At 43.4% G+C, this 27,146-nt stretch overlaps 2 non-coding genes across 2 annotated transcripts; both read right to left on the bottom strand.

Moving 5' to 3' along the window:
- Positions 1–18,440: 18,440 nt before the first annotated feature.
- Positions 18,441–18,513, bottom strand: TRNAN-AUU (transfer RNA asparagine (anticodon AUU)). The gene has a single exon. It is a non-coding gene; the product is annotated as a tRNA-Asn (tRNA).
- Positions 18,514–20,203: 1,690 nt separating this feature from the next.
- Positions 20,204–20,273, bottom strand: TRNAK-CUU (transfer RNA lysine (anticodon CUU)). Its single transcript has one exon. It is a non-coding gene; the product is annotated as a tRNA-Lys (tRNA).
- Positions 20,274–27,146: the final 6,873 nt, after the last annotated feature.

Below are 27,146 nucleotides of genomic sequence, written 5' to 3'. Positions count from 1 at the left end.
CTAATGTAACGTAAAAAGCCAAAGTTTTTCCACAATACCTGACGACCATATTTTTTTTGGGCGTCCGTGGCGCAATGGTTAGCGCGTTCGGCTGTTAACCGAAAGGTTGGTGGTTCGAGCCCATCCGGGAGCGGTGTTGTGACGTCTCAGATGTTACGTAAAATGTCTGAGTTTTTCCACAATACCTGACGAACATTTAATTTTTGGGCTTCCGTGGCGCAATAATTAGCGCGTCCAGCTGTTAATCGAAAGGTTGGTGGTTCGAGCCCACCCGGGAGCGGTGTTGTGGGATCTCAAATGTAACGTAGAAAGCCAAAGTTTTTCCACAATACCTGACTACCATTTAATTTTTGGGCTTCCATGGCGGAATGGTTAGCGCGTTCGGCTGTTAACCGAAAGGATGGTGGTTCGAGCCCACCTGGGAGAGGTTTTGTAGGGTCTCAGATGTAACGTAAAAAGTCATAACTTATTGTTGTGTGTTTGTACGACTACACAGGAGTTGATACTTTAAAACTATGGTTTTATTTACAATGATTTATACATGATCGAGGTCCGAGATAGACTGAATTTTTAACACAGAGAGGGGGCCTTTTTATACACGAGAGATTAGATAAATAATAGACATTAAGCTAATATGGGGCTGTTCAAAAACTGGCCTACTAATAATACAAAGCATAATGTCACATCCCCTTTTTTTATACAAATAAGAATGCGTTTTATAAATTTAACTTAGTCGATGGCTTTGAGATTCTTCCGGATCGTGTTACTGTCCCTTTGTCGTCTTTTGGCAATTTGCTTCTTGTCTTTCTCTTATTCGTACTTTCCGGTGACCTCGTGGTATTGGACTCAGATGGATCAGCTCGCAAGTTCTCTCTGTCGGTATCTTGAATGTTTTCAGCATTGCATGGATGATTGTCGTGGGCTGGCTCAGAGACAGGTTCCTCTCGATCAATGATGTTTGGTGGATCTATGACGTCCTCTGGGCCAATACTTGATTCCGGAGTGAAAGACTTGATTCCGTGATTTTGATGACTGTCCGGTAGGGGAACTAGATGGAACCGGTTTCTTCGAATCCTTCCTTTAGACGTCTCGATTATATATGATCGGGGCTCCTCTGCTTTCTCGACAACGGTTCCTTCTTTGCGTAAATCGGTTATCCATACCCTTTTCCCAAGATCTAATTTGTGTAGCTCTCTGACTCTATGGCGTTGGTCGTAATTTCGTTTCTGAGTTTTTTTCTGCGTTAGTGATGTTTCTTTGATACGTTCTGCTGATAAGATCGTCGGGACAAGCATGTTTGACGGTAATGGGAGCGTTGTTCGGAGATGGCATTTTTGCTGGACTGATACCATTGGACGTCGGTGTAGATCGGTACGCCAAGAGTGCCAAAGGGATGTTGTCAGATTTCTTTAAAATGGATTTCGCTGTCTTTACTGCTGCTTCTGCGAACCCATTACTTTGAGGATATCTTGGGCTGCTCGTGATAGATCGAAATCCATATTTCTTGGAGAATGCGATGAATTCCAAGGTTCTTGTCGCTGATAAATTAGTGCCATTATCGCTGCGGACCACCTCTGGAATTCCGTGTCGTGCAAATATATCTTCGATGATCTCGATGACAGTTTTTGTAGTTTGATCTTTCATTCGAGCCAATTCCAGATATTTTGAGTAGTAGTCCATCATGACCAGGTACCATTTTCCCCCATGATGTAGCATATCTATGGCAACTGCTTGCCATGGTCGTTCGGGTAAGCTTGTTGGCTTTAAGGGCTCATGAAATCTTCGATTTCCCGTGAAATTCCAGGCCACCAGACGGATTGTTTGGCTCTTTCTCGACATTTGACGATTCCCATGTGACCTTGATGAATTCGATCCATTATTTCTGGACGCATGGAACTTGGAATGAGCAGTCTGCTGCCTTTCATGATGATTCCGTCTTGGATGGTGATTTCATGCCTGTAGCTGAAGTAGTCATTACAACTACTGTGTACGCGTTTTTTCTCCGGCCATCCATGTTCGAGGTAACGTTGTAATGTTCTGCATGTAGCATCTTCCTGTTGTTTATGAAGAATTTCCGCAAGCTTTGGATCTGTAGTGGGTAGGTTCATCATTACTAACTGTACGTGAGCAGAAATTTCTTGTTGTAGCTCGTTGTCGTCAACGTCTATCAACGGAGCTCTAGACAATGTATCAGCGGCAACTAAGGATTTTCCAGGCACGTAGGAGACCTTGTACGAGTATCGCATCATGCGTAGACGTAGCCTTTGCAGTCTCGGAGATAAATCGTCCAGTTGTTTCGAATGCAATATGGAAACAAGGGGCTGATGATCAGTTTCTAGCTTTATTGTTATACCCGTTATGAAATCCTCAAATCGCTGGCATGCCCACGTTAATGCATACGCCTCCTTCTCGATCTGCGCATAGCGTTGTTCTGTCGAGGATAATGTCTTCGAGGCATAGGCAATGACTTTGTAAGTTCCATTGGCTTGTTCTTGTCGAAGTATTGCTCCAATCCCATAGCTTGACGCATCGGCGGATACTACTGTTGGCTTCCTCGGATCGAAGATACCCAAAACAGGCTTGCTTGTGAGCGTCGTCTTGAGGTATTTGAAGGCCATTTCTTGACTTGGGCCCCAAATCCAGCTGTTCTTGGTGCTCAATAGACTACTTAGTGGTTTAAGCTGCTCGGCCATTCGGGGAATGAACTTTCCAAGATAATTTACCATTCCTAATAGACGACGTAGCTCTGCGACATCAGATGGTGATTTCATCTCGACTATGGCTCGAACCTTCTCCTCGTCTGGACTGATCCCGGCACTGTCTATTACGTGCCCCAAAAACTTGGTCCTTTTGACTCCAAAGAGGCATTTCCTTTCATTGAGCGTGACTCCTTGGTCTTTCAATCTTTCGAGAACTTCCTTTAGGTTTTCATCAAGTTCGGCCATGTCCTTGCCCCATACTAGAATGTCGTCCTGATGACAAACTGTGTTCTTGACGCCTTCAATATACGAAGACATTTGGCTTTGGTAGTGCTCGGATGCAGATGTTAAACCAAAGGGCAGGCAATTGCAGAAATATCTTCCAAATGGCGTCATGAAAGTCGTTAGTAATATGGAGTCCGGATGTAGCGGTATCTGCCAATAACCGGAATTACAATCAAGTTTTGAGAAGATCTTGGCTCCAGCCAGTCGTCCAAGCGTATGGTCTACAGCCGGTATCTGGTACCGTTCACGTTGTACGTAGTTATTCAGTTGCGTATAATCCACGCATATCCTTAATTCGCCAGAATCCTTTCTCACGACCACCATGGGAGCGCACCAGTCTGTGGGGTCCTCGACTCTCCGGATTACTCCCAAGTCCACCATTCGTTTCAATTCAGCTTCGACTTGTGACATCAAAGGAATCGCAACTCGACGTGGAGTCGTCACTGCATACGGTACTGCGTTCGGTTTCAGCTTCAGTTTGTAGCTTCGTTTGACTCGTCCTAAGCCGGTAAATAGTTGAGGATAATGGTCCTTTGGTCTTATACTCGTCTCCGTGAGTTGCAGCTCATCGATTCTTTGAACTATTTTCAGGTCTTCACTTGCTCTGAGGCTTAGAAGTGGAACTTGCAATTGGTCGATGACATAGACCTTGTCATGGATGGTGGTATCTCTACTTGACAGGTAGGCTTCAATGAAACCTTTGCAGTTAATCAAGGTCTTCCCTGGTCCAAACAGACGTCGGTCAGATTTATTCAGTGCTAAGTCTTGAAATTTCGCCTTGTACAGCGAGTCTGGTAATACGCAAACGTCCGCGCCGGTATCTATCTTGAATTGAACTTGCTTTGCATTAATCCTAATGTTTACCATCCAACGATCTTGTATCTCGTCGCTGCTGACTTTTCCCAAGAACGTATCCATTGGCGTTGAGTCATCATCATCCACAGAGATCATTTGCGATGTGACCTCACGATTGTAGATGGTGGTTGACCTTTGACACACACGCTCGTAGCGGCCAATCTTCTTACACTTCCTGCAAACTGCTCTATATGTTGGGCATCGCTCTCGATTGTGTTTCTCGAACATTCCGCATTTCTTGCAGGTATCTGAAGTAACCTTTTGATCGCGTTGAATTGGTCTTGAAGGATGAGTTGCTCTTGGTCGCCTGTTCTCCTTCGTCTGAGAGGTGTTTCGAGAGCCAAGCTTTTCGACAACAGCCGGAGTTCCGTTTTTATAACTTCCTGCGTTTAATTCTTGTTGTTGTCGGCGAACTTCTTCGGCATGGCGGGCGGTTGAGATCGCTTTCTCCAGTGTAAGGTTTCCGTCTAGTTGCATTTTTTCCGACAGGGCTTTGTCTCGCACCCCGACTACTATTCGGTCTCTCAGCAATTCGTCTTGGAGAGTTCCGTAGGCACATTTCTCAATCTGGGCTCGACACGCGGTGATAAACTCTTCTACCGGTTCGCCATCTTGCTGAACTCGTGAGTTGAAGGTTGCTCGCTCGTAGATAACGTTCCTCCGGAGAATGAAATGTCCTTCGAATTTATTCATAACGACATTGAAGTCAGACTTCTCTGCATCGGTGGCAAACGTAAATGACAAGAATACGTCATCAGCTTTGTCGCCCATCATGTATATTAACGCGTTGACTTGTTCCTCTCCTGTCTTGGAACTAAGACCGGACGCGGATCTGAATCTCTCGAACCTCCTCCTCCATCGGGGCCACTCATTGGAATTCGAAAAGTTGAATTGGCAAGGCGGTTGCACTTGAAAGGCTGCGGCGTTCTGCATTTTCCGTGTCGAGGTAGACCGCAAATCTAGTCGATTACTGATTAACGAATTAAAGCTAACCGTGATATCGCGCGACTAAATACCACATTAACGAACTTCTGACACCATGTTGTGTGTTTGTACGACTACACAGGAGTTGATACTTTAAAACTATGGTTTTATTTACAATGATTTATACATGATCGAGGTCCGAGATAGACTGAATTTTTAACACAGAGAGGGGGCCTTTTTATACACGAAAGATTAGATAAATAATAGACATTAAGCTAATATGGGGCTGTTCATAAACTGGCCTACTAATAATACAAAGCATAATGTCACACTTATCCACAAAACCTAACAACCATTTAATTTCTGAGCTTTTGTGGCTCAATGGTTAGCGCGTTCAGCTGTTAAACAATTGGTTGGTGGTTCGAGCCTATCCGGGAGAAGTGTTGTGACGTCTCAGATGTAACGTAAAATGTCAGAGTTTTTCCACAATACCTGACGTACATTTAATTTTTGGGCTTGCGTGGCGCAATGGTTAGCGCGTTCAGCTGTTAATCGAAAGGTTGGTGGTTCGAGCCCACCCGGGAGAGGTGTTGTTGGGTCTCATATGTAGCGTAAAAAGTCAAGACAATGGTTGTCAGGTATTGTTGAAAAGTTAGGACTTTTCAAGCTACATCTGAGACCCCACAAAACCTCTCTCGTTTGGGCTCGAACCACCAACCTTTCGGTTAACAGCTGAACGCGCTGACCATTGCGACACTGAAGCCCAAAAATTAAATGTTCGTCAGGTATTGTGGAAAAACTCCGACATTTTACGTTACATCTGAGACGTCACAACACTTCTCCCGGATGGGCTCGAACCACCAACCTATTGGTTAATAGCCGAACGCGCTAACCATTGCGCCACTGAAGCCCAAAAATTAAATTTTCGTCAGGTATTGAGGTAAAACTTTGACTTTTTACTTCACATCTGAGGCCTCACATCACCGCTCCCGGATGGGCTCGAACCACCAACCTTTCGGTTAACAGCCGAACGCGCTAACCATTGCGCCACGGACGCCCAAAAAAAATGGTCGTCAGGTATTGCGGAAAAACTTTGGCTATTTACGTTACATTTGAGATCCAAAAACACCGCTCCCGGGTGGGCTCGAACCACCAATCTATTGGTTAACAGCCGAACGCGCTAACCATTGAGCCACGAAAGCTCAGAAAATAAATGGTTGTCACGTATTATGGAAAAAGTTTGACTTTTCACGCTTCATCTGAGACCTCACAACACCTCTCCCGGGTGGGCTCGAATACCAACCTTTCGATTAACAGCTGAACGCGCTAACCATTGCGCCACGGAAGCCCAAAAATTAAATGCTCGTCAGGTATTGTGGAAAAACTCTGACATTTTACGTTACATCTGAGACGTCACAACACCGCTCTCGGGAGGGCTCGAACCACCAACCTTTCGGTTAACAGCCGAACGCGCTAACCATTGAGCCACGGAAGCTCAGAAATTAAATGGTTGTCAGGTATTGTTGAAAAGTTACGACTTTTCAAGCTACATCTGAGACCCCACAAAACCTCTCTCGTTTGGGCTCGAACCACCAACCTTTCGGTTAACAGCTGAACGCGCTGACCATTGCGCCACTGAAGCCCAAAAATTAAATGTTCGTCAGGTATTGTGGAAAAACTCCCACATTTTACGTTACATCTGAGACGTCACAACACCGCTCCCGGGAGGGCTCGAACCACCAACCTTTCGGTTAACAGCTGAACGCGCTGACCATTGCGCCACTGAAGCCCAAAAATTAAATTTTCGTCAGGTATTGAGGTAAAACCTTGTCTTTTTACTTCACATCTGAGACCTCACAACACCGCTCCCGGATGGGCTCGAACCACCAACCTTTCGGTTAACAGCGGAACGCGCTAACCATTCGCCACGGACGCCCAAAAATTAAATGGTCGTCAGGTATTGTGGAAAAACTTTGGCTATTTACGTTACATTTGAGATCCAAAAACACCGCTCCCGGGTGGGCTCGAACCAACAACCTATTGGTTAACAGCCGAACGCGCTAACCATTGAGCCACGGAAGATCAGAAATTAAATGGTTGTCACGTATTGTGGAAAAGTTTTGACTTTTAACGCTACATCTGAGACCCCACAACACCTCTTCCGGTGGGCTCGAACCACCAACCTTTCGATTAAGTGCTCGACGCGCTAATTATTGCGCCACGGAAGGCCAAAAATTAAATGTTCGTCAGGTATTGTGGAAAAACTCTGACATTTTACGTAACATCTGAAACGTCACAACACCGCTCCCGGATGGGCTCGAACCACCAACCTTTCGGTTAACAGCCGAACGCGCTAGCCATTGCGCCACGGATGCCCAAAAATTAAATGGTTGTCTGGTTTTGTTGAAAAGTTACGACTTTTCACGCTACATCTGAGACCCCACAAAACCTCTCTTTTGGGCTCGAACCACCAACCTTTCGGTTAACAGCTGAACGCGCTAACCATTGCGCCACGGAAGCCCAAAAATTAAATGGTCGTCAGGTATTGCGGAAAAACTTTGGCTATTTACGTTACATTTGAGATCCAAAAACACCGCTCCCGGGTGGGCTCGAACCACAAAGCTATTGGTTAACAGCCGAACGCGCTAACCATTGAGCCACGAAAGATCAGAAATTAAATGGTTATCACGTATTATGGAAAAGGTTTGACTTTTCACGCTTCATCTGAGACCTCACAACACCTCTCCCGGGTGGGCTCGAATACCAACCTTTCGATTAACAGCTGAACGCGCTAACCATTGCGCCACGGAAGCCCAAAAATTAAATGCTCGTCAGGTATTGTGGAAAAACTCTGACATTTTACGTTACATCTGAGACGTCACAACACCGCTCCCGGGAGGGCTCGAACCACCAACCTTTCGGTTAACAGCTGAACGCGCTGACCATTGCGCCACTGAAGCCCAAAAATTAAATTTTCGTCAGGTATTGAGGTAAAACCTTGTCTTTTTACTTCACATCTGAGACCTCACAACACCGCTCCCGGATGGGCTCGAACCACCAACCTTTCGGTTAACAGCCGAACGCGCTAACCATTGCGCCACGGACGCCCAAAAAAAATGGTCGTCAGGTATTGCGGAAAAACTTTGGCTATTTACGTTACATTTGAGATCCAAAAACACCGCTCCCGGGTGGGCTCGAACCACCAAGCTATTGGTTAACAGCCGAACGCGCTAACCATTGAGCCACGAAAGATCAGAATATAAATGGTTATCACGTATTATGGAAAAAGTTTGACTTTTCACGCTTCATCTGAGACCTCACAACACCGCTCCCGGATGGGCTCGAACCACCAACCTTTCGGTTAACAGCCGAACGCGCTAACCATTCGCCACGGACGCCCAAAAATTAAATGGTCGTCAGGTATTGTGGAAAAACTTTGGCTATTTACGTTACATTTGAGATCCAAAAACACCGCTCCCGGGTGGGCTCGAACCACCAACCTATTGGTTAACAGCCGAACGCGCTAACCATTGAGCCACGGAAGATCAGAAATTAAATGGTTGTCGCGTATTGTGGAAAAGTTTTGACTTTTAACGCTACATCTGAGACCCCACAACACCTCTTCCGGTGGGCTCGAACCACCAACCTTTTGATTAAGAGCTCGACGCGCTAATTATTGCGCCACGGAAGGCCAAAAATTAAATGTTCGTCAGGTATTGTGGAAAAACTCTGACATTTTACGTAACATCTGAGACGTCACAACACCGCTCCCGGATGGGCTCGAACCACCAACCTTTCGGTTAACAGCCGAACGCGCTAGCCATTGCGCCACGGACGCCCAAAAATTAAATGGTTGTCAGGTTTTGTTGAAAAGTTACGACTTTTCACGCTACATCTGAGACCCCACAAAACCTCTCTTTTGGGCTCGAACCACCAACCTTTCGGTTAACAGCTGAACGCGCTAACCATTGCGCCACGGAAGCCCAAAAATTAAATGGTCGTCAGGTATTGTGGAAAAACTTTGGCTATTTACGTTACATTTGAGATCCAAAAACACCGCTCCCGGGTGGGCTCGAACCACCAAGCTAATGGTTAACAGCCGAACGCGCTAACCATTGAGCCACGAAAGATCAGAAAATAAATGGTTATCACGTATTATGGAAAAAGTTTGACTTTTCACGCTACATCTGAGACCTCACAACACCTCTCACGGGTGGGCTCGAACCACCAACCTATCGATTAACAGCTGAACGCGCTGACCATTGCGCCACTGAAGCCCAAAAATTAAATGTTCGTCAGGTATTGTGGAAAAACTCTGACATTTTACGTTACATCTGAGACGTCACAACACTTCTCCCGGATGGGCTCGAACCACCAACCTATTGGTTAATAGCCGAACGCGCTAACCATTGCGCCACTGAAGCCCAAAAATTAAATTTTCGTCAGGTATTGAGGTAAAACTTTGACTTTTTCCTTCACATCTGAGGCCTCACAACACCGCTCCCGGATGGGCTCCAACCACCAACCTTTCGGTTAACAGCCGAATGCGCTAACCATTCGCCACGGACGCCCAAAAATTAAATGGTCGTCAGGTATTGTGGAAAAACTCTGACATTTTACGTTACATCTGAGACGTCACAACACTTCTCCCGGATAGGCTCGAACCACCAACCAATAGGTTAACAGCCGAACGCGCTAACCATTGAGCCACAGAAGCTCAGAAATTAAATGGTTGTTAGGTTTTGTGGATAAGTTATGACTTTTTACGTTACATCTGAGACCCTACAACACCTCTCCCAGGTGGGCTCGAACCACCATCCTTTCGGTTAACAGCCGAACGCGCCAACCATTTCGCCAAGGAAGCCCAAAAATTAAATGGTTGTCACGTATTGTGGAAAAGTTTTGACTTTTAACGCTACATATGAGACCCCACAACACCGCTCCCGGGTGGGCTCGAACCACCAATCTATTGGTTAACAGCCGAACGCGCTAACCATTGAGCCACGAAAGCTCAGAAAATAAATGGTTGTCACGTATTATGGAAAAAGTTTGACTTTTCACGCTTCATCTGAGACCTCACAACACCTCTCCCGGGTGGGCTCGAATACCAACCTTTCGATTAACAGCTGAACGCGCTAACCATTGCGCCACGGAAGCCCAAAAATTAAATGCTCGTCAGGTATTGTGGAAAAACTCTGACATTTTACGTAACATCTGAGACGTCACAACACCGCTCCCGGATGGGCTCGAACCACCAACCTTTCGGTTAACAGCCGAACGCGCTAGCCATTGCGCCACGGACGCCCAATAATTAAATGGTTGTCAGGTATTGTTGAAAAGTTACGACTTTTCACGCTACATCTGAGACCCCACAAAACCTCTCTTTTGGGCTCGAACCACCAACCTTTCGGTTAACAGCTGAACGCGCTAACCATTGCGCCACGGAAGCCCAAAAATTAAATGGTCGTCAGGTATTGTGGAAAAACTTTGGCTATTTACGTTACATTTGAAATCCAAAAACACCGCTCCCGGGTGGGCTCGAACCACCAAGCTATTGGTTAACAGCCGAACGCGCTAACCATTGAGCCACGAAAGATCAGAAAATAAATGGTTATCACGTATTATGGAAAAAGTTTGACTTTTCACGCTACATCTGAGACCTCACAACACCTCTCCCGGGTGGGCTCGAACCACCAACCTTTCGATTAACAGCTGAACGCGCTAACCATTGCGCCACGGAAGCCCAAAAAATAAATGTTCGTCAGGTATTGTGGAAAAACTCTGACATTTTACGTTACATCTGAGACATCACAACACCGCTCCCGGATGGGCTAGAACCACCAACCTATTGGTTAACAGCCGAACGCGCTAACCATTTAGCCACGGAAGCTCAGAAATTAAATGGTTGTCAGGTATTGTTGAAAAGTTACGACTTTTCACGCTACATCTGAGACCCCACAAAACCTCTCTCGTTTGGGCTCGAACCACCAACCTTTCGGTTAACAGCTGAACGCGCTAACCATTGAGCCACGAAAGCTCAGAAAATAAATGGTTGTCACGTATTGTGGAAAAGTTTTGACTTTTTACGCTACATATGAGACCCAACAACACCTCTCCCGGGTGGGCTCGAACCACCAACCTTTCGATTAACAGCTGAACGCGCTAACCATTGCGCCACGCAAGCCCAAAAATTAAATGTTCGTCAGGTATTGTGGAAAAACTCTGACATTTTACGTTACATCTGAGACGTCACAACACTTCTCCCGGATAGGCTCGAACCACTAACCAATTGTTTAACGGCTGAACGCGCTAACCATTGAGCATTAAAAGCTCAGAAATTAAATGGTTGTTAGGTTTTGTGGATGAGTGTGACATTATGCTTTGTATTATTAGTAGGCCAGTTTATGAACAGCCCCATATTAGCTTAATGTCTATTATTTATCTAATCTTTCGTGTATAAAAAGGCCCCCTCTCTGTGTTAAAAATTCAGTCTATCTCGGACCTCGATCATGTATAAATCATTGTAAATAAAACCATAGTTTTAAAGTATCAACTCCTGTGTAGTCGTACAAACACACAACATGGTGTCAGAAGTTCGTTAATGTGGTATTTAGTCGCGCGATATAACGGTTAGCTTTAATTCGTTAATCAGTAATCGACTAGATTTGCGGTCTACCTCGACACGGAAAATGCAGAACGCCGCAGCCTTTCAAGTGCAACCGCCTTGCCAATTCAACTTTTCGAATTCCAATGAGTGGCCCCGATGGAGGAGGAGGTTCGAGAGATTCAGATCCGCGTCCGGTCTTAGTTCCAAGACAGGAGAGGAACAAGTCAACGCGTTAATATACATGATGGGCGACAAAGCTGATGACGTATTCTTGTCATTTACGTTTGCCACCGATGCAGAGAAGTCTGACTTCAATGTCGTTATGAATAAATTCGAAGGACATTTCATTCTCCGGAGGAACGTTATCTACGAGCGAGCAACCTTCAACTCACGAGTTCAGCAAGATGGCGAACCGGTAGAAGAGTTTATCACCGCGTGTCGAGCCCAGATTGAGAAATGTGCCTACGGAACTCTCCAAGACGAATTGCTGAGAGACCGAATAGTAGTCGGGGTGCGAGACAAAGCCCTGTCGGAAAAAATGCAACTAGACGGAAACCTTACACTGGAGAAAGCGATCTCAACCGCCCGCCATGCCGAAGAAGTTCGCCGACAACAACAAGAATTAAACGCAGGAAGTTATAAAAACGGAACTCCGGCTGTTGTCGAAAAGCTTGGCTCTCGAAACACCTCTCAGACGAAGGAGAACAGGCGACCAAGAGCAACTCATCCTTCAAGACCAATTCAACGCGATCAAAAGGTTACTTCAGATACCTGCAAGAAATGCGGAATGTTCGAGAAACACAATCGAGAGCGATGCCCAGCATATAGAGCAGTTTGCAGGAAGTGTAAGAAGATTGGCCGCTACGAGCGTGTGTGTCAAAGGTCAACCACCAACTACAATCGTGAGGTCACATCGCAAATGATCTCTGTGGATGATGATGACTCAACGCCAATGGATACGTTCTTGGGAAAAGTCAGCAGCGACGAGATACAAGATCGTTGGATGGTAAACATTAGGATTAATGCAAAGCAAGTTCAATTCAAGATAGATACCGGCGCGGACGTTTGCGTATTACCAGACTCGCTGTACAAGGCGAAATTTCAAGACTTAGCACTGAATAAATCTGACCGACGTCTGTTTGGACCAGGGAAGACCTTGATTAACTGCAAAGGTTTCATTGAAGCCTACCTGTCAAGTAGAGATACCACCATCCATGACAAGGTCTCTGTCATCGACCAATTGCAAGTTCCACTTCTAAGCCTCAGAGCAAGTGAAGACCTGAAAATAGTTCAAAGAATCGATGAGCTGCAACTCACGGAGACGAGTATAAGACCAAAGGACCATTATCCTCAACTATTTACCGGCTTAGGACGAGTCAAACGAAGCTACAAACTGAAGCTGAAACCGAACGCAGTACCGTATGCAGTGACGACTCCACGTCGAGTTGCGATTCCTTTGATGTCACAAGTCGAAGCTGAATTGAAACGAATGGTGGACTTGGGAGTAATCCGGAGAGTCGAGGACCCCACAGACTGGTGCGCTCCCATGGTGGTCGTGAGAAAGGATTCTGGCGAATTAAGGATATGCGTGGATTATACGCAACTGAATTACTACGTACAACGTGAACGGTACCAGATACCGGCTGTAGACCATACGCTTGGACGACTGGCTGGAGCCAAGATCTTCTCAAAACTTGATTGTAATTCCGGTTATTGGCATATACCGCTACATCCGGACTCCATATTACTAACGACTTTCATGACGCCATTTGGAAGATATTTCTGCAATTGCCTGCCCTTTGGTTTAACATCTGCATCCGAGCACTACCAAAGCCAAATGTCTTCGTATATTGAAGGCGTCAAGAACACAGTTTGTCATCAGGACGACATTCTAGTATGGGGCAAGGACATGGCCGAACTTGATGAAAACCTAAAGGAAGTTCTCGAAAGATTGAAAGACCAAGGAGTCACGCTCAATGAAAGGAAATGCCTCTTTGGAGTCAAAAGGACCAAGTTTTTGGGGCACGTAATAGACAGTGCCGGGATCAGTCCAGACGAGGAGAAGGTTCGAGCCATAGTCGAGATGAAATCACCATCTGATGTCGCAGAGCTACGTCGTCTATTAGGAATGGTAAATTATCTTGGAAAGTTCATTCCCCGAATGGCCGAGCAGCTTAAACCACTAAGTAGTCTATTGAGCACCAAGAACAGCTGGATTTGGGGCCCAAGTCAAGAAATGGCCTTCAAATACCTCAAGACGACGCTCACAAGCAAGCCTGTTTTGGGTATCTTCGATCCGAGGAAGCCAACAGTAGTATCCGCCGATGCGTCAAGCTATGGGATTGGAGCAATACTTCGACAAGAACAAGCCAATGGAACTTACAAAGTCATTGCCTATGCCTCGAAGACATTATCCTCGACAGAACAACGCTATGCGCAGATCGAGAAGGAGGCGTATGCATTAACGTGGGCATGCCAGCGATTTGAGGATTTCATAACGGGTATAACAATAAAGCTAGAAACTGATCATCAGCCCCTTGTTTCCATATTGCATTCGAAACAACTGGACGATTTATCTCCGAGACTGCAAAGGCTACGTCTACGCATGATGCGATACTCGTACAAGGTCTCCTACGTGCCTGGAAAATCCTTAGTTGCCGCTGATACATTGTCTAGAGCTCCGTTGATAGACGTTGACGACAACGAGCTACAACAAGAAATTTCTGCTCACGTACAGTTAGTAATGATGAACCTACCCACTACAGATCCAAAGCTTGCGGAAATTCTTCATAAACAACAGGAAGATGCTACATGCAGAACATTACAACGTTACCTCGAACATGGATGGCCGGAGAAAAAACGCGTACACAGTAGTTGTAATGACTACTTCAGCTACAGGCATGAAATCACCATCCAAGACGGAATCATCATGAAAGGCAGCAGACTGCTCATTCCAAGTTCCATGCGTCCAGAAATAATGGATCGAATTCATCAAGGTCACATGGGAATCGTCAAATGTCGAGAAAGAGCCAAACAATCCGTCTGGTGGCCTGGAATTTCACGGGAAATCGAAGATTTCATGAGCCCTTAAAGCCAACAAGCTTACCCGAACGACCATGGCAAGCAGTTGCCATAGATATGCTACATCATGGGGGAAAATGGTACCTGGTCATGATGGACTACTACTCAAAATATCTGGAATTGGCTCGAATGAAAGATCAAACTACAAAAACTGTCATCGAGATCATCGAAGATATATTTGCACGACACGGAATTCCAGAGGTGGTCCGCAGCGATAATGGCACTAATTTATCAGCGACAAGAACCTTGGAATTCATCGCATTCTCCAAGAAATATGGATTTCGATCTATCACGAGCAGCCCAAGATATCCTCAAAGTAATGGGTTCGCAGAAGCAGCAGTAAAGACAGCGAAATCCATTTTAAAGAAATCTGACAACATCCCTTTGGCACTCTTGGCGTACCGATCTACACCGACGTCCAATGGTATCAGTCCAGCAAAAATGCCATCTCCGAACAACGCTCCCATTACCGTCAAACATGCTTGTCCCGACGATCTTATCAGCAGAACGTATCAAAGAAACATCACTAACGCAGAAAAAAACTCAGAAACGAAATAACGACCAACGCCATAGAGTCAGAGAGCTACACAAATTAGATCTTGGGAAAAGGGTATGGATAACCGATTTACGCAAAGAAGGAACCGTTGTCGAGAAAGCAGAGGAGCCCCGATCATATATAATCGAGACGTCTAAAGGAAGGATTCGAAGAAACCGGTTCCATCTAGTTCCCCTACCGGACAGTCATCAAAATCACGGAATCAAGTCTTTCACTCCGGAATCAAGTATTGGCCCAGAGGACGTCATAGATCCACCAAACATCATTGATCGAGAGGAACCTGTCTCTGAGCCAGCCCACGACAATCATCCATGCAATGCTGAAAACATTCAAGATACCGACAGAGAGAACTTGCGAGCTGATCCATCTGAGTCCAATACCACGAGGTCACCGGAAAGTACGAATAAGAGAAAGACAAGAAGCAAATTGCCAAAAGACGACAAAGGGACAGTAACACGATCCGGAAGAATCTCAAAGCCATCGACTAAGTTAAATTTATAAAACGCATTCTTATTTGTATAAAAAAGGGGATGTGACATTATGCTTTGTATTATTAGTAGGCCAGTTTTTGAACAGCCCCATATTAGCTTAATGTCTATTATTTATCTAATCTCTCGTGTATAAAAAGGCCCCCTCTCTGTGTTAAAAATTCAGTCTATCTCGGACCTCGATCATGTATAAATCATTGTAAATAAAACCATAGTTTTAAAGTATCAACTCCTGTGTAGTCGTACAAACACACAACAATAAGTTATGACTTTTTACGTTACATCTGAGACCCTACAAAACCTCTCCCAGGTGGGCTCGAACCACCATCCTTTCGGTTAACAGCCGAACGCGCTAACCATTCCGCCATGGAAGCCCAAAAATTAAATGGTAGTCAGGTATTGTGGAAAAACTTTGGCTTTCTACGTTACATTTGAGATCCCACAACACCGCTCCCGGGTGGGCTCGAACCACCAACCTTTCGATTAACAGCTGGACGCGCTAATTATTGCGCCACGGAAGCCCAAAAATTAAATGTTCGTCAGGTATTGTGGAAAAACTCAGACATTTTACGTAACATCTGAGACGTCACAACACCGCTCCCGGATGGGCTCGAACCACCAACCTTTCGGTTAACAGCCGAACGCGCTAACCATTGCGCCACGGACGCCCAAAAAAAATATGGTCGTCAGGTATTGTGGAAAAACTTTGGCTTTTTACGTTACATTAGAGATCCCACAACACCGCTCCCGGGTGGGCTCGAACCACCAACCTTTCGGTTAACAGCCGAACGCGCTAACCATTGCGCAACGGAAGCCCAAATATTAAATGGTCGTCAGGTATTGAGGTAAAACTTTGTCTTTTTACTTCACATCTGAGACCTCACAACACCGCTCCCGGATGGGCTCGAACCACCAACCTATTGGTTAACAGCCGAACGCGCTAACCATTGCGCCACGGAAGCCCAAAAGTTAAATGCTCGTCAGGTATTGTGTAAAAACCTTGACTTTTTACGTCAAATCTGAGACCTCAAAACACCGCTCCCGGATGGGGTCGAACCACCAACCTATTGGTTAACAGCCGAACGCGCTAACCATTGCGCCACGGAAGCCCAAAAATTAAATGGTCGTCATTTATTGTGCAAAAACTTTGGCTTTCTACGTTACATTTGAGATCTCACAACACCGCTCCCGGGTGGGCTCGAACCACCAACCTATTGGTTAACAGCCGAACGCGCTAACCATTGAGCCACGGAAGCTCAGAAATTAAATGGTTGTCAGATATTGTGGAAAAACTTTGGCTTTCTACGTTACATTTGAGATCACACAACACCGCTCCCGGGTGGGCTCGAACCACCAACCTATTGGTTAACAGCCGAACGCGCTAACCATTGCGACACGGAAGCCCAAAAGCTAAATGCTCGTCAGGTATTGTGCAAAAAACTTGACTTTTTACGTCACATCTGAGACCTCACAACACCGCTCCCGGATGGGCTCGAACCACCAACCTAATGGAAAACAGCCGAACGCGCTAACCATTGCGCCACGGAAGCCCAAAAGTTAAATGCTCGTCAGGTATTGTGTAAAAACCTTGACTTTTTACGTCACATCTGAGACCTCACAACACCGCTCCCGGATGGGCTCGAACCACCAACCTATTGGTTAACAGCCGAACGCGCTAACCATTGAGCCACGGAAGCTCAGAAATTAAATTGTTGTCAGGTATTGTGGAAAAACTTTGGCTTTCTACGTTACATTTCAGACCCCACAACACCTCTCCCGGGTGGGCTCGAACCACCAACCTTTCGATTAACAGCTGAACGCGGTAACCATTGTGCCACGGAAGCCCAAAAATTAAATGCTCGTCAGGTATTGTGTAAAAACCTTGACTTTTTACGTCACATCTGAGACCTCACAACACCGCTCCCGGATCGGCTCGAACCACCAACCTATTGGTTAACAGCCGAACGCGCTAACCATTGCGCCACGGAAGCCCAAAAATTAAATGGTCGTCAGGTATTGTGGAAAAACTTTGGCTTTCTACGTTACACTTGAGATCACACAACACCGCTCCCGGGTGGGCTCGAACCACCAACCTATTGGTTAACAGCTGAACGCGCTAACCATTGAGCCACGGAAGCCCAAAAATTAAACGGTTGTCAGGTATTGTGGAAAAACTTTGGCTTTTTACTTCACATCTGAGACCTCACAACACCGCTCCCGGATGGGCTCGAACCACCAACCTTTCGGTTAACAGCCGAACGCGCTAACCATTGCGCCACGGACGCCCAAAAAAAATGGTCGTCAGGTATTGCGGAAAAACTTTGGCTATTTACGTTACATTTGAGATCCAAAAACACCGCTCCCGGGTGGGCTCGAACCACCAAGCTATTGGTTAACAGCCGAACGCGCTAACCATTGAGCGACGAAAGATCAGAAAATAAATGGTTGTCAGGTATTGTTGAAAAGTTACGACTTTTCACGCTACATCTGAGACCCCACATCACCTCTTCCGGGTGGTCTCGAACCACCAACCTTTCGATTAACAGCTGAACGCGCTAACCATTGCGCCAAGGAAGCCCAAAAATTAAATGTTCGTCAGGTATTGTGGAAAAACTCTGACATTTTACGTTACATCTGAGACATCACAACACCGCTCCCGGATGGGCTAGAACCACCAACCTATTGGTTAACAGCCGAACGCGCTAACCATTGAGCCACGGAAGCTCAGAAATTAAATGGTTGTCAGGTATTGTTGAAAAGTTACGACTTTTCACGCTACATCTGAGACCCCACAAAACCTCTCTCGTTTGGGCTCGAACCACCAACCTTTCGGTTAACAGCTGAACGCGCTGACCATTGCGCCACTGAAGCCCAAAAATTAAATGTTCGTCAGGTATTGTGGAAAAACTCTGACATTTTACGTTACATCTGAGACGTCACAACACTTCTCCCGGATGGGCTCGAACCACCAACCTTTTGGTTAATAGCCGAACGCGCTAACCATTGCGCCACTGAAGCCCAAAAATTAAATTTTCGTCAGGTATTGAGGTAAAACTTTGACTTTTTACTTCACATCTGAGGCCTCACAACACCGCTCCCGGATGGGCTCGAACCACCAACCTTTCGGTTAACAGCCGAACGTGCTAACCATTGCGCCACGGAAGCCCAAAAATTAAATGGTCGTCAGGTATTGTGGAAAAACTTTGGCTTTCTACGTTACATTTGAGATCACACAACACCGCTCCCGGGTGAGCTCGAACCACCAACCTGTTGGTTAACAGCTGAACGCGCTAACCATTGAGCCACGGAAGCTCAGAAATTAAACGGTTGTCAGGTATTGTGGAAAAACTTTGGCTTTCTACGTTACATTTGAGACCCCACAACACCTCTCCCGGGTGGGCTCGAACCACCAACCTTTCGATTAACAGCTGAACGCGCTAACCATTGCGCCACGGAAGCCCAAAAATTAGATGCTCGTCAGATATTGTGTAAAAACCTTGACTTTTTACGTCACATCTAAGACCTCACAACACCGCTCCTGGATGGGCTCGAACCACCAACCTATTGGTTAACAGCCGAACGCGCTAACCATTGCGCCACGGACGCCCAATAATTATTTGGTTGTCAGGTATTGTTGAAAAGTTACGACTTTTCACGCCACTTCTGAGACCCCACAAATCCTCTCTCGTTTGGGCTCGAACCACCAACCTATTGCTTAACAGCTAAACGCGCTAACCATTGAGCCACGGAAGCTCAGAAATTAAACGGTTGTCAGGTATTGTGGAAAGACTTTGGCTTTCTACGTTACATTTGAGACCCCACAACACCTCTCCCGGGTGGACTCGAACCACCAACCTTTCGGTTAACAGCTGAACGCGCTAACCATTGCGCCACTGAGGCCCAAAAATTAAATGGTCGTCAGGTATTGTGGAAAAACTTTGGCTATTTACGTTACATTTGAGATCCCAAAACACCGCTCCCGGGTGGGCTCGAACCACCAACCTATTGGTTAACAGCCGAACGCGCTAACCATTGAGCCACGGAAGCTGAGAAATTAAATGGTTGTCACGTATTGTGGAAAAGTTTTGACTTTTTACGCTACATCTGAGACCACACAATACCTCTTCCGGGCGGGCTCGAACCAACAACCTTTCGATTAACAGCTGAACACGCTAACCATTGCGCCACGGAAGCCCAAAAGTTAAATGTTCGTCAGGTGTTTTGGAAAAACTCTGACATTTTACGTTACATCTGAGACGTCACAACACCGCTCCCGGGAGGGCTCGAACCACCAACCTTTCGGTTAACAGCTGAACGCGCTGACCATTGCGCCACTGTAGCCCAAAAATTAAATTTTCGTCAGGTATTGAGGTAAAACCTTGACTTTTTACTTCACATCTGAGACCTCACAACACCGCTCCCGGATGGGCTCGAAACACCAACCTTTCGGTTAACAGCCGAACGCGCTAACCATTCGCCACTGAGGCCCAAAAATTAAATGTTCGTCAGGTATTGTGGAAAAACATTGGCTATTTACGTTACATTTGAGATCCAAAAACACCGCTCCCGGGTGGGCTCGAACCACCAACCTATTGGTTAACAGCCGAACGCGCTAACCATTGAGCCACGGAAGATCAGAAATTAAATGGTTGTCACGTATTGTGGAAAAGTTTTGACTTTTAACGCTACATCTGAGACCCCACAACACCTCTTCCGGGTGGGCTCGAACCACCAACCTTTCGATTAAGAGCCGAACGCGCTAGCCATTGCGCCACGGACGCCCAAAAATTAAATGGTTGTCAGGTATTGTTGAAAAGTCACGACTTTTCACGCTACATCTGAGACCCCACAAAACCTCTCTCGTTTGGGCTCGAACCACCAACCTTTCGGTTAACAGCTGAACGCGCTGACCATTGCGCCACTGAAGCCCAAAAATTAAATGTTCGTCAGGTATTGTGGAAAAACTCCGACATTTTACGTTACATCTGAGACGTCACAACACTTCTCCCGAATGGGCTCGAACCACCAACCTATTGGTTAATAGCCGAACGCGCTAACCATTGCGCCACTGAAGCAGAAAAATTAAACTTTCGTCAGGTATTGAGGTAAAACTTTGACTTTTTACTTCACATCTGAGGCCTCACAACACCGCTCCCGGATGGGCTCGAACCACCAACCTTTCGGTTAACAGCCGAACGCGCTAACCATTCGCCACTGAGGCCCAAAAATTAAATGTTCGTCAGGTATTGTGGAAAAACTTTGGCTATTTACGTTACATTTGAGATTCAAAAACACCGCTCCCGGATGGGCTCGAACCACCAACCTTTCGGTTAACAGCCGAACGCGCTAACCATTGCGCCACGGACGCCCAAAAAAAAATGGTCGTCAGGTATTGCGGAAAAACTTTGGCTATTTACGTTACATTTGAGATCCAAAAACACCGCTCCCGGGTGGGCTCGAACCACCAAGCTATTGGTTAACAGCCGAACGCGCTAACCATTGAGCCACGAAAGATCAGAAAATAAATGGTTATCACGTATTATGGAAAAATTTTGACTTTTCACGCTACATCTGAGACCTCACAACACCTCTCCCGGGTGGGCTCGAACCACCAACCTTTCGATTAACAGCTGAACGCGCTAACCATTGCGCCACGGAAGCCCAAAAATGAAATGTTCGTCAGGTATTGTGGAAAAACTCTGACATTTTACGTTACATCTGAGACATCACAAAACCGCTCCCGGATGGGCTAGAACCACCAACCTACTGGTTAACAGCCGAACGCGCTAACCATTGAGCCACGGAAGCTCAGAAATTAAATGGTTGTCAGGTATTGTTGAAAAGTTACGACTTTTCACGCTACATCTGAGACCCCACAAAACCTCTCTCGTTTGGGCTCGAACCACCCACCTTTCGGTTAACAGCTGAACGCGCTGACCATCGCGCCACTGAAGCCCAAAAATTAAATGTTCGTCAGGTATTGTGGAAAAACTCTGACATTTTACGTTACATCTGAGACGTCACAACACTTCTCCCGGATGGGCTCGAACCACCAACCTATTGGTTAATAGCCGAACGCGCTAACCATTGCGCCACTGAAGCCCAAAAATTAAATTTTCGTCAGGTATTGAGGTAGAACTTTGACTTTTTACTTCACATCTGAGGCCTCACAACACCGCTCCCGGATGGGCTCGAACCACCAACCTTTCGGTTAACAGCCGAACGCGCTAACCATTGCGCCACGGAAGCCCAAAAATTAAATGGTCGTCAGGTATTGTGGAAAAACTTTGGCTTTCTACGTTACATTTGAGATCACACAACACCGCTCCCGGGTGGGCTCGAACCACCAACCTATTGGTTAACAGCTGAACGCGCTAACCACTGAGCCACGGAAGCTCAGAAATTAAACGGTTGTCAGGTATTGTGGAAAAATTTTGGCTTTCTACGTTACATTTGAGACCCCACAACACCTCTCCCGGGTGGGCTCGAACCACCAACCTTTCGATTAACAACTGAACGCGCTAACCATTGCGCCACGGAAGCCCAAAAGTTAAATGTTCGTCAGGTGTTTTGGAAAAACTCTGACATTTTACGTTACATCTGAGACGTCACAACACCGCTCCCGGGAGGGCTCAACCACCAACCTTTCGGTTAACAGCTGAACGCGCTGACCATTGCGCCACTGTAGCCCAAAAATTAAATTTTCGTCAGGTATTGAGGTAAAACCTTGACTTTTTACTTACCATCTGAGACCTCACAACACCGCTCCCGGATGGGCTCGAACCACCAACCTTTCGGTTAACAGCCGAACGCGCTAACCATTCGCCACTGAGGCCCAAAAATTAAATGGTCGTCAGGTATTGTGGAAAAACTTTGGCTATTTACGTTACATTTGAGATCCAAAAACACCGCTCCCGGGTGGGCTCGAACCACCAACCTATTGGTTAACAGCCGAACGCGCTAACCATTGAGCCACGGAAGATCAGAAATTTAATGGTTGTCACGTATTGTGGAAAAGTTTTGACTTTTAACGCTACATATGAGACCCAACAACACCTCTCCCGGGTGGGCTCGAACCACCAACCTTTCGATTAACAGCTGAACGCGCTAACCATTGCGCCACGCAAGCCCAAAAATTAAATGTTCGTCAGATATTGTGGAAAAACTCTGACATTTTACGTTACATCTGAGACGTCACAACACTTCTCCCGGATAGGCTCGAAAAACCAACCAATTGGTTAACAGCCGAACGCGCTAACCATTGAGCCACAGAAGCTCAGAAATTAAATGGTTGTTTGGTTTTGTGGATAAGTTATGACTTTTTACGTTACATCTGAGACCCTAGAACACCTCTCCCAGGTGGGCTCGAACCACCATCCTTTCGGTTAACAGCCGAACGCGCTAACCATTGCGCCAAGGAAGCCCAAAAATGAAATGGTCGTCAGGTATTGTGGAAAAACTTTGGCTATTTACGTTACATTTGAGATCCCAAAACACCGCTCCCGGGTGGGCTCGAACCACCAACCTATTGCTTAACAGCCGAACGCGCTAACCATTGAGCCACGGAGGCTCAGAAAATAAATGGTTATCACGTATTATGGAAAAAGTTTGACTTTTCACGCTACATCTGAGACCTCACAACACCGCTCTCGGATGGGCTCGAACCACCAACCTTTTGATTAACAGCCGAACGCGCTAACATTGAGCCACGGAAGCCCAAAAATTAAATGTTCGTCAGGACAATAAATAAAAATGTACCTCGATTTTTAATAACATTTTCAAAATCGACGTTTCACGGCCAAAGAAGCATATTTTGAGTATTTCTTCACTATTTTCAAATATAACCACTGAAACCATTATTTTTATACTTTTTGCTTTAATTCAAGCAATGTAACGATATTCATTCAAAAAACTTTTAAAATTCAATTTTCAATAAGAAATCGTTGTCACGGATTTTGTGTCTTGAAGAAGAAAAACCTGCGATTTTTTCGGTACTTTTTTGAATGCATTTTTTTCAGGAGAAATTTTTGACCGAATTCAGCTTAATTCCCTATAAAACACGAATTAAAAGTGATTTCATCTCCAGAAAAAAAAATTTCTCCAGAAAAAAAAGCATTCAAAAAAGTACCGAAAAAATCGCAGGTTTTTCTTCTTCAAGACACAAAATCCGTAAATACGATTTCTTACTGAAAATTGAATTTTAACAGTTTTTTGAATGAATATCGTTACATTGCTTGAATTAAAGCAAAAAGTATAAAAATAATGGTTTCAGTGAACATATTTGAAAATAGTGAAGAAATACTCAAAGTATGCTTCTTTGGCCGTGAAACGTCGATTTTGAAAATGTTATTAAAAATCGAGGTAAATTTTTAATTATTGTTCAATCGAGATGAAATCACTTTCAAAGAGTGTTTTATAGGGAATTAAGCTGAATTCGGTCAAACATTTCTCCAAAAAAAATGCATTCAAAAGTGTACCGAAAAAATCGCATGTTTTTTTTCTTCAAGATACAATATCCGTGACAACGATTTCTTATTTAAAATTGAATTTTAACAGTTTGTTGAATGAATATCGTTACATTTGCTTGAATTAACGCAAAAATTACAAAAATAATGGTTTCATTGGTTATATTTGAAAATAGTGAACAAATACTCAAAATGTTTTTCTTAGGCCGAGTTACGTCGATTTTGAAAATGTTATTAAAAACGAGGTGCATTTTTATTTATTGTTCAATCGAGATGAAATCACTTTTAATGAGTGTTTTATAGGGAATTAAGCTGAATTCGGTCAAAAATTTCTCCTGAAAAAAATGCATTCAAAAAAGTACCGAAAAAATCGCATGTTTTTCTTCTTCAAGATACAAAATCCGTGACAACGATTTCTTATTGAAAAATTTAATTTTAACAGTTTTTTGATTGAATATCGTTACATTTGCTTGAATTAAAGCAAAAAGTATAAAAATAATGCTTTCAGTGAACATATTTGAAAATAGTGAAGAAATACTCAAAGTATGCTTCTTTGGCCGTGAAACGTCGATTTTGAAAATATTATTAAAAATCGAGGTACATTTTTATTTATTGTTCAATCGAGATGAAATCACTTTTAATGAGTGTTTTATGGGGAATTAAGCTGAATTCGGTCCAAAATTTCTCCTGAAAAAAATGCATTCAAAAAAGTACCGAAAAAATCGCATGTTTTTCTTCTTCAAGATACAAAATCCGTGACAACGATTTATTATTGAAAAATTTAATTTTAACAGTTTTTTGATTGAATATCGTTACATTTGCTTGAATTAAAGCAAAAAGTATAAAAATAATGGTTTCAGTGAACATATTTGAAAATAGTGAAGAAATACTCAAAGTAAGCTTCTTTGGCCGTGAAACGTCGATTTTGAAAATGTTATTAAAAATCGAGGTAAATTTTTAATTATTGTTCAATCGAGATGAAATCACTTTCAATGAGTGTTTTATAGGGAATTAAGCTGAATTCGGTCAAACATTTCTCCAGAAAAAAATGCATTCAAAAGTGTACCGAAAAAATCGCATGTTTTTTTTCTTCAAGATACAAAATCCGTGACAACGATTTCTTATTGAAAATTGAATTTTAACAGTTTGTTGAATGAATATCGTTACATTTGCTTGAATTAACGCAAAAATTACAAAAATAATGGTTTCAGTGGTTATATTTGAAAACAGTGAACAAATACTCAAAATGTTTTTCTTAGGCCGAGTTACGTCGATTTTGAAAATGTTATTAAAAATCGAGGTACATTTTTATTTATTGTTCAATCGAGATGAAATCACTTTTAATGAGTGTTTTATAGGGAATTAAGCTGAATTCAGTCAAAAATTTCTCCAGAAAAAAATTCATTCAAAAAAGTACCGAAAAAATCGCAGGTTTTTCTTCTTCAAGACACAAAATCCGTGAATACGATTTCTTATTGAAAATTGAATTTTAACAGTTTTTTGAATGAATATCGTTACACTTGCTTGAATTAAAGCAAAAAGTATAAAAATAATGGTTTCAGTGGTTATTTTTGAAAATAAGGAAGAAATACTCAAAATATGCTTCTTTGGCCGTGAAACGTCGATTTTGAAAATGTTATTAAAAATCGAGGTACATTTTTATTTATTGTTCAATCGAGATGAAATCACTTTCAATGAGTGTTTTATTGGGAATTAAGCTGAATTCGGTCAAAAATTTCTCCAGAAAAAAATTCATTCAAAAAAGTACCGAAAAAATCGCAGGTTTTTCTTCTTCAAGACACAAAATCCGTGAATACGATTTCTTATTGAAAATTGAATTTTAACAGTTTTTTGAATGAATATCGTTACACTTGCTTGAATTAAAGCAAAAAGTATAAAAATAATGGTTTCAGTGGTTATTTTTGAAAATAAGGAAGAAATACTCAAAGTATGCTTCTTTGGCCGTAAAACGTCGATTTTGAAAATGTTATTAAAAATCGAGGTACATTTTTATTTATTGTTCAATCGAGATGAAATCACTTTTAATGAGTGTTTTATAGGGAATTAAGCTGAATTCGGTCAAAAATTTCTCCTGAAAAAAATGCATTCAAAAAAGTACCGAAAAAATCGCATGTTTTTCTTCTTCAAGATACAAAATCCGTGACAACGATTTCTTATTGAAAAATTTAATTTTAACAGTTTTTTGATTGAATATCGTTACATTTGCTTGAATTAAAGCAAAAAGTATAAAAATAATGCTTTCAGTGAACATATTTGAAAATAGTGAAGAAATACTCAAAGTATGCTTCTTTGGCCGTGAAACGTCGATTTTGAAAATGTTATTAAAAATCGAGGTAAATTTTTAATTATTGTTCAATCGAGATGAAATCACTTTCAATGAGTGTTTTATAGGGAATTAAGCTGAATTCGGTCAAAAATTTCTCCAAAAAAAAATGCATTTAAAAGTGTACCGAAAAAATCGCATGTTTTTTTTTCAAGATACAAAATCCGTGACAACGATTTCTTATTGAAAAATTTAATTTTAACAGTTTTTTGATTGAATATCGTTACATTTGCTTGAATTAAAGCAAAAAGTATAAAAATAATGCTTTCAGTGAACATATTTGAAAATAGTGAAGAAATACTCAAAGTATGCTTCTTTGGCCGTGAAACGTCGATTTTGAAAATGTTATTAAAAATCGAGGTAAATTTTTAATTATTGTTCAATCGAGATGAAATCACTTTCAATGAGTGTTTTATAGGGAATTAAGCTGAATTCGGTCAAAAATTTCTCCAAAAAAAAATGCATTTAAAAGTGTACCGAAAAAATCGCATGTTTTTTTTTTCAAGATACAAAATCCGTGACAACGATTTCTTATTTAAAATTGAATTTTAACAGTTTGTTGAATGAATATCGTTACATTTGCTTGAATTAACGCAAAAATTACAAAAATAATGGTTTCAGTGGTTATATTTGAAAACAGTGAACAAATACTCAAAATATTTTTCTTAGGCCGAGTTATGTCGATTTTGAAAATGTTATTAAAAATCGAGGTACATTTTCATTTATTGCTCAATCGAGATGAAATCACTTTTAATGAGTGTTTTATAGGGAATTAAGCTGAATTCGGTCAAAAATTTCTCCTGAAAAAAAGCATTCAAAAAAGTACCGAAAAAAATCGCATG

Source organism: Phalangium opilio, unplaced genomic scaffold (assembly GCF_054372755.1).
Source record: "Phalangium opilio isolate 3A_F unplaced genomic scaffold, DU_Popi_V2 ptg000087l_1, whole genome shotgun sequence".
Classification (NCBI taxonomy): domain Eukaryota; kingdom Metazoa; phylum Arthropoda; class Arachnida; order Opiliones; family Phalangiidae; genus Phalangium; species Phalangium opilio.
The sequence above is the reverse complement of the archived record's forward strand: the minus strand, read 5'-3'. Positions and strand labels throughout refer to the sequence as shown.